Raw genomic sequence first — 9522 nt, 5'->3', positions numbered from 1 at the left:
TCTGGATTTTCGAATCCAGTTTTTATAACCGGTCGGGATTTTCAAATTAAGTGTTATAACTGGTCGGGATTTTGAAATCCAGTTTCTATAACTGGTCGGGATTTTCAATTCTAGATTTTATAACTGATCGGGATTTTCAAATCCAGTTTCTATAACTGGTCGGGATTTTCAAATCCAGTTTCTATAAATGGTCTGGATTTTCAAATCCATTTTCTATAACTGGTCGAGATTTTCAAATCCAGTTTCTATAACTGGTCGGGATTTTCAACTCCAGTTTTTATAACTGGTCGGGATTTTCAAATCCAGCATCTATAACTAGTCGGAATTTTCAAATCTAGTTTCTATAACTGGTGAGGATTTTCAAATACAGTTTCTATAACTGGTCGGGATTTTCAAATACAGTTTTATAACTTGTCAGGATTTTCAAATCCAGTTTCTATAACTGGTCGGGATTTTCAAATCCAGTTTTATAACTGGTCGGGATTTTCAAATCCAGTTTTTATAACTGGTCGGGATTTTTAAATCCAGTTTTATAACTAGTAGGGCTTTTCAAATCCAGTTTTATAACTGGTCGGGATTTTCAAATCCATTTTCTATAACTGGTAGGGATTTTCAAATCTAGTTTTATAATTGGTCGGGATTTTCAAATCCAGTGTTATAACTGATCAGGATTTTCAAATTCAGTTTCTATAACTCGTCGGGATTTTCAAATCGAGTTTTTATAACTGGTCGGGATTTTCAAATTCAGTTTCTATAACTGGTCAGGATTTTCAAATCCAGTTTCTGTAACTGGTCGGGATTTTCAAATCCAGTTTTTATAACTGGTCGAGATTTTCAAATCCAGTTTCTATAACTGGTCGGGATTTTCAAATCCAGTTTTTATAACTGGTCGGGATTTTCAAATCCAGTATCTATAACTAGTCGGGATTTTCAAATCTAGTTTCTATAACTGGTTAGGATTTTCAAATCCAGTTTTTATAACTGGTCGGGATTTTCAAATCCAGTTTCTATAACTGGTCAGGATTTTCAAATCCAGTTTCTATAACTGGTCGGGATTTTAAAATCCACTTTCTATAACTGGTCAGGATTTTCAAAATCAGTTTATATAACTGGTCGGGATTTTTAAATCCAGTTTTTTTAACTGGTCGGGATTTTCAAATCCAGTTTCTATAACTGGTCGGGATTTTGAAATCCAGTTTGTATAACTGGTCGGGATTTTCAAATCCAGTTTCTATAACTGGTCAGGATTTTCAAATCAAGTTTCTATAACTGGTCGGGATTTTCAAATCCAGTTTCTATAACTGGTCAGGATTTTCAAATCCAATTTCTATAACTGGTCGGGATTTTCAAATCCAGTTTCTATAACTGGTCGGGATTTTGAAATCCAGTTTTTATAACTGGTCGGGATTTTCAAATACAGTTTCTATAACTGGTCGAGATTTTCAAATCCAGTTAATATAACTGGTCGGGATTTGCAACTCCAGTTTTTATAACTGGTCAGGATTTTAAAATCCAGTATCTATAACTGGTCGGAATTTTCAAATCTAGTGTCATAACTGGTCGAAATTTTTAAATCCAGTTTCTATAACTGGTCGGGATTTTCAAATCTAGTGTCATAACTGGTCGGAATTTTTAAATCCAGTTTCTATAACTGGTCGGGATTTTCAAATACAGTTTCTATAACTGGTCGAGATTTTCAAATCCAGTTTCTATAACTGGTCGGGATTTTCAACTCTAGTTTTTATAACTGGTCGGGATTTTCAAATCCAGTATCTATAACTGTTCGGAATTTTCAAATCTAGTGTCATAACTAGTCAGAATTTTTAAATCCAGTTTCTATAACTGGTCAGGATTTTCAAATCCAGTTTTATAACTGATCAGGATTTTCAAAGCCAGTTTCTATATCTGGTCGGGATTTTGAAATCCAGTTTTATAACTGGTCGGGATTTTCAAATCCAGTTTCTATAACTGGTCGGGATTTTTAAATCCAGTTTTATAACTGGTCGGGATTTTCAAATCCAGTTTTATAACTAGTCGGGATTTTCAAATCGAGTTTCTATAACTGGTCGGGATTTTCAAATCCAGTTTTATAATTGGTCGGAATTTTCAAATCTAAGGATTTTCAAATCCAGTTTCTATAACTGGTCGGGATTTTCAAATCCAGTTTTATAACTAGTCGGGATTTTCAAATCCAGTTTTTGTAACTGGTCGGGATTTTCAAAATTCAGTTTTTACAACTGGTCGGGATTTTCAAATCCAGTTTCTATAACTGGTCGGGATTTTCAAATCCAGTTTCTATAACTGGTCGGGATTTTCAAATCCAGTTTCTATAACTGGTCGAGATTTTCTAATACAGTTTCTATAACTGGTCGGGATTTCCAAATCTAGTTTCATAGCTGGTCGGGATTTTCAAATCCAATTTTTATAACTGGTCGGGATTTTCAAATCCAGTTTTATAACTGGTCAGGATTTTCAAATCCAGTTTCTATAACTGGTCGGGATTTTCAAATCCAGTTTTATAACTGGTCAGGATTTTCAAATCCAATTTCTATAACTGGTCGGGATTTTTAAATCTATTTTTATAACTGGTTGGGATTTTCAAATCCAGATTTATAATTGGTCGGGATTTTCAAATCGAGTGTTATAACTGATCAGGATTTTGAAATCCAGTTTCTATAACTGGTCGGGATTTCCAAATCCAGTTTTATAACTGGTCGGGATTTTCAAATCCAGTTTTTATAACTGGTCGGGATTTTCAAATCCAGTTTCTATAACTGGTCAGGATTTTCAAATAAAGTTTCTATAACTGGTCGGGATTTTCGAATCCAGTTTTTATAACCGGTCGGGATTTTCAAATTAAGTATTATAACTGGTCGGGATTTTCAAATCCAGTTTCTATAACTAATCGGGATTTTGAAATTCAGTTTCTATAACTGGTCGGGATTTTCAATTCTAGATTTTATAACTGATCGGGATTTTCAAATCCAGTTTCTATAACTGGTCGAGATTTTCAAATCCAGTTTCTATAACTGGTCAGGATTTTCAAATCAAGTTTTTATAACTGGTCGGGATTTTCAAATCCAGTTTTTGTAACCGGTCGGGATTTTCAAACTCAGTGTTATAACTGGTCGGGATTTTCAAATCTAGTTTCTATAACTGGTCGGGATTTTGAAATCTAGTTTCTATAACTGGTCGGGATTTTCAATTCCAGATTTTATAACTGGTCGGGATTTTCAAATCCAGTTTCTATAACTGGTAGGGATTTTCAAATCCAGTTTCTATAACTGGTCGGGATTTTCAAATCCAGTTTTTATAACTGGTCGGGATTTTCAAATTCAGTTTTATAACTGGTCAGGATTTTGAAATCCAGTTTTTATAACTGGTCGGGATTTTCAAATCCAGTTTTATAACTGGTCAGGACTTTCAAATCCAATTTCTATAACTGGTCGAGATTTTTAAATCTATTTTTATAACTGGTTGGGATTTTCAAATCCAGATTTATAATTGGTCGGGATTTTCAAATCGAGTGTTATAACTGATCAGGATTTTGAAATCCAGTTTCTATAACTGGTCGGGATTTCCAAATCCAGTTTTATAACTGGTCGGGATTTTCAAATCCAGTTTTTATAACTGGTCGGGATTTTCAAATCCAGTTTCTATAACGGGTCAGGATTTTCAAATAAAGTTTCTATAACTGGTCGGGATTTTCGAATCCAGTTTTTATAACCGGTCGGGATTTTCAAATTAAGTGTTATAACTGGTCGGGATTTTGAAATCCAGTTTCTATAACTGGTCGGGATTTTCAATTCTAGATTTTATAACTGATCGGGATTTTCAAATCCAGTTTCTATAACTGGTCGGGATTTTCAAATCCAGTTTCTATAAATGGTCGGGATTTTCAAATCCATTTTCTATAACTGGTCGAGATTTTCAAATCCAGTTTCTATAACTGGTCGGGATTTTCAACTCCAGTTTTTATAACTGGTCGGGATTTTCAAATCCAGCATCTATAACTATTCGGAATTTTCAAATCTAGTTTCTATAACTGGTGAGGATTTTCAAATCCAGTTTCTATAACTGGTCAGGATTTTGAAATCCAGTTTCTATAAATGGTCGGGATTTTCAAATCCAGTTTTTATAACTGGTCGGGATTTTCAAATCCAGTTTCTAAAACTGGTCGGGATTTTCAAATCCAGTTTTATAACTGGTCAGGATTTTCAAATCCAATTTCTATAACTGGTCGAGATTTTTAAATCTATTTTTATAACTGGTTGGGATTTTCAAATCCAGATTTATAATTGGTCAGGATTTTCAAATCGAGTGTTATAACTGATCAGGATTTTGAAATCCAGTTTCTATAACTGGTCGGGATTTCCAAATCCAGTTTTATAACTGGTCGGGATTTTCAAATCCAGTTTTTATAACTGGTCGGGATTTTCAAATCCAGTTTCTATAACGGGTCAGGATTTTCAAATAAAGTTTCTATAACTGGTCGGGATTTTCGAATCCAGTTTTTATAACCGGTCGGGATTTTCAAATTAAGTGTTATAACTGGTCGGGATTTTGAAATCCAGTTTCTATAACTGGTCGGGATTTTCAATTCTAGATTTTATAACTGATCGGGATTTTCAAATCCAGTTTCTATAACTGGTCGGGATTTTCAAATCCAGTTTCTATAAATGGTCGGGATTTTCAAATCCATTTTCTATAACTGGTCGAGATTTTCAAATCCAGTTTCTATAACTGGTCGGGATTTTCAACTCCAGTTTTTATAACTGGTCGGGATTTTCAAATCCAGCATCTATAACTAGTCGGAATTTTCAAATCTAGTTTCTATAACTGGTGAGGATTTTCAAATCCAGTTTCTATAACTGGTCGGGATTTTCAAATACAGTTTTATAACTTGTCAGGATTTTCAAATCCAGTTTCTATAACTGGTCGGGATTTTCAAATCCAGTTTTATAACTGGTCGGGATTTTCAAATCCAGTTTCTATAACTGGTCGGGATTTTTAAATCCAGTTTTATAACTAGTAGGGATTTTCAAATCCAGTTTTATAACTGGTCGGGATTTTCAAATCCATTTTCTATAACTGGTAGGGATTTTCAAATCTAGTTTTATAATTGGTCGGGATTTTCAAATCCAGTGTTATAACTGATCAGGATTTTCAAATTCAGTTTCTATAACTCGTCGGGATTTTCAAATCGAGTTTTTATAACTGGTCGGGATTTTCAAATTCAGTTTCTATAACTGGTCAGGATTTTCAAATCCAGTTTCTATAACTGGTCGGGATTTTCAAATCCAGTTTTTATAACTGGTCGGGATTTTCAAATCCAGTTTCTATAACTGGTCGGGATTTTCAAATCCAGTTTTTATAACTGGTCGGGATTTTCAAATCCAGTATCTATAACTAGTCGGGATTTTCAAATCTAGTTTCTATAACTGGTCAGGATTTTCAAATCCAGTTTTTATAACTGGTCAGGATTTTGAAATCCAGTTTCTATAAATGGTCGGGATTTTCAAATCCAGTTTTTATAACTGGTCGGGATTTTCAAATCCAGTTTCTAAAACTGGTCGGGATTTTCAAATCCAGTTTTATAACTGGTCGGGATTTTCAAATCTAGTTTCTATAACTGGTCGGGATTTTCAAATCTAGTTTCTATAACTGGTCGGGATTTTCAAATCCAGTGTCTATAACTGGTTGGGATTTTTAAATCTAGTTTTTATAACTGGTCGGGATTTTCAAATCCAGTTTCTATAACTGGTCAGGATTTTCAAATCCAGTTTCTATAACTGGTCGGGATTTTAAAATCCACTTTCTATAACTGGTCAGGATTTTCAAAATCAGTTTCTATAACTAGTCGGGATTTTCAAATCCAGTTTTATAACTGGTCAGGATTTTCAAATCCAATTTCTATAACTGGTCGGGATTTTTAAATCTATTTTTATAACTGGTTGGGATTTTCAAATCCAGATTTATAATTGGTCGGGATTTTCAAATCGAGTGTTATAACTGATCAGGATTTTGAAATCCAGTTTCTATAACTGGTCGGGATTTCCAAATCCAGTTTTATAACTGGTCGGGATTTTCAAATCCAGTTTTTATAACTGGTCGGGATTTTCAAATCCAGTTTCTATAACTGGTCAGGATTTTCAAATAAAGTTTCTATAACTGGTCGGGATTTTCGAATCCAGTTTTTATAACCGGTCGGGATTTTCAAATTAAGTATTATAACTGGTCGGGATTTTCAAATCCAGTTTCTATAACTAATCGGGATTTTGAAATTCAGTTTCTATAACTGGTCGGGATTTTCAATTCTAGATTTTATAACTGATCGGGATTTTCAAATCCAGTTTCTATAACTGGTCGAGATTTTCAAATCCAGTTTCTATAACTGGTCAGGATTTTCAAATCAAGTTTTTATAACTGGTCGGGATTTTCAAATCCAGTTTTTGTAACCGGTCGGGATTTTCAAACTCAGTGTTATAACTGGTCGGGATTTTCAAATCTAGTTTCTATAACTGGTCGGGATTTTGAAATCTAGTTTCTATAACTGGTCGGGATTTTCAATTCCAGATTTTATAACTGGTCGGGATTTTCAAATCCAGTTTCTATAACTGGTAGGGATTTTCAAATCCAGTTTCTATAACTGGTCGGGATTTTCAAATCCAGTTTTTATAACTGGTCGGGATTTTCAAATTCAGTTTTATAACTGGTCAGGATTTTGAAATCCAGTTTTTATAACTGGTCGGGATTTTCAAATCCAGTTTTATAACTGGTCAGGACTTTCAAATCCAATTTCTATAACTGGTCGAGATTTTTAAATCTATTTTTATAACTGGTTGGGATTTTCAAATCCAGATTTATAATTGGTCGGGATTTTCAAATCGAGTGTTATAACTGATCAGGATTTTGAAATCCAGTTTCTATAACTGGTCGGGATTTCCAAATCCAGTTTTATAACTGGTCGGGATTTTCAAATCCAGTTTTTATAACTGGTCGGGATTTTCAAATCCAGTTTCTATAACGGGTCAGGATTTTCAAATAAAGTTTCTATAACTGGTCGGGATTTTCGAATCCAGTTTTTATAACCGGTCGGGATTTTCAAATTAAGTGTTATAACTGGTCGGGATTTTGAAATCCAGTTTCTATAACTGGTCGGGATTTTCAATTCTAGATTTTATAACTGATCGGGATTTTCAAATCCAGTTTCTATAACTGGTCGGGATTTTCAAATCCAGTTTCTATAAATGGTCGGGATTTTCAAATCCATTTTCTATAACTGGTCGAGATTTTCAAATCCAGTTTCTATAACTGGTCGGGATTTTCAACTCCAGTTTTTATAACTGGTCGGGATTTTCAAATCCAGCATCTATAACTATTCGGAATTTTCAAATCTAGTTTCTATAACTGGTGAGGATTTTCAAATCCAGTTTCTATAACTGGTCAGGATTTTGAAATCCAGTTTCTATAAATGGTCGGGATTTTCAAATCCAGTTTTTATAACTGGTCGGGATTTTCAAATCCAGTTTCTAAAACTGGTCGGGATTTTCAAATCCAGTTTTATAACTGGTCAGGATTTTCAAATCCAATTTCTATAACTGGTCGAGATTTTTAAATCTATTTTTATAACTGGTTGGGATTTTCAAATCCAGATTTATAATTGGTCAGGATTTTCAAATCGAGTGTTATAACTGATCAGGATTTTGAAATCCAGTTTCTATAACTGGTCGGGATTTCCAAATCCAGTTTTATAACTGGTCGGGATTTTCAAATCCAGTTTTTATAACTGGTCGGGATTTTCAAATCCAGTTTCTATAACGGGTCAGGATTTTCAAATAAAGTTTCTATAACTGGTCGGGATTTTCGAATCCAGTTTTTATAACCGGTCGGGATTTTCAAATTAAGTGTTATAACTGGTCGGGATTTTGAAATCCAGTTTCTATAACTGGTCGGGATTTTCAATTCTAGATTTTATAACTGATCGGGATTTTCAAATCCAGTTTCTATAACTGGTCGGGATTTTCAAATCCAGTTTCTATAAATGGTCGGGATTTTCAAATCCATTTTCTATAACTGGTCGAGATTTTCAAATCCAGTTTCTATAACTGGTCGGGATTTTCAACTCCAGTTTTTATAACTGGTCGGGATTTTCAAATCCAGCATCTATAACTAGTCGGAATTTTCAAATCTAGTTTCTATAACTGGTGAGGATTTTCAAATCCAGTTTCTATAACTGGTCGGGATTTTCAAATACAGTTTTATAACTTGTCAGGATTTTCAAATCCAGTTTCTATAACTGGTCGGGATTTTCAAATCCAGTTTTATAACTGGTCGGGATTTTCAAATCCAGTTTCTATAACTGGTCGGGATTTTTAAATCCAGTTTTATAACTAGTAGGGATTTTCAAATCCAGTTTTATAACTGGTCGGGATTTTCAAATCCATTTTCTATAACTGGTAGGGATTTTCAAATCTAGTTTTATAATTGGTCGGGATTTTCAAATCCAGTGTTATAACTGATCAGGATTTTCAAATTCAGTTTCTATAACTCGTCGGGATTTTCAAATCGAGTTTTTATAACTGGTCGGGATTTTCAAATTCAGTTTCTATAACTGGTCAGGATTTTCAAATCCAGTTTCTATAACTGGTCGGGATTTTCAAATCCAGTTTTTATAACTGGTCGGGATTTTCAAATCCAGTTTCTATAACTGGTCGGGATTTTCAAATCCAGTTTTTATAACTGGTCGGGATTTTCAAATCCAGTATCTATAACTAGTCGGGATTTTCAAATCTAGTTTCTATAACTGGTCAGGATTTTCAAATCCAGTTTTTATAACTGGTCAGGATTTTGAAATCCAGTTTCTATAAATGGTCGGGATTTTCAAATCCAGTTTTTATAACTGGTCGGGATTTTCAAATCCAGTTTCTAAAACTGGTCGGGATTTTCAAATCCAGTTTTATAACTGGTCGGGATTTTCAAATCTAGTTTCTATAACTGGTCGGGATTTTCAAATCTAGTTTCTATAACTGGTCGGGATTTTCAAATCCAGTGTCTATAACTGGTTGGGATTTTTAAATCTAGTTTTTATAACTGGTCGGGATTTTCAAATCCAGTTTCTATAACTGGTCAGGATTTTCAAATCCAGTTTCTATAACTGGTCGGGATTTTAAAATCCACTTTCTATAACTGGTCAGGATTTTCAAAATCAGTTTCTATAACTAGTCGGGATTTTTAAATCCAGTTTTTTTAACTGGTCGGGATTTTCAAATCCAGTTTCTATAACTGGTCGGGATTTTGAAATCCAGTTTCTATAACTGGTCGGGATTTTCAAATCCAGTTTCTATAACTGGTCAGGATTTTCAAATCAAGTTTCTATAACTGGTCGGGATTTTCCAATCCAGTTTTTATAACCGGTCGGGATTTTCAAACTCACTGTTATAACTCGTCGGGATTTTCAAATCTAGTTTCTATAACTGGTCGGGATTTTGAAATCTAGTTTCTATAACTGGTCGGGATTTT

This window comes from Nuphar pumila, chromosome 10 (genome assembly GCF_984573655.1).
Source record: "Nuphar pumila chromosome 10, dmNupPumi1.hap1.1, whole genome shotgun sequence".
NCBI lineage: Eukaryota > Viridiplantae > Streptophyta > Magnoliopsida > Nymphaeales > Nymphaeaceae > Nuphar > Nuphar pumila.
The sequence above is the reverse complement of the archived record's forward strand: the minus strand, read 5'-3'. Positions refer to the sequence as shown.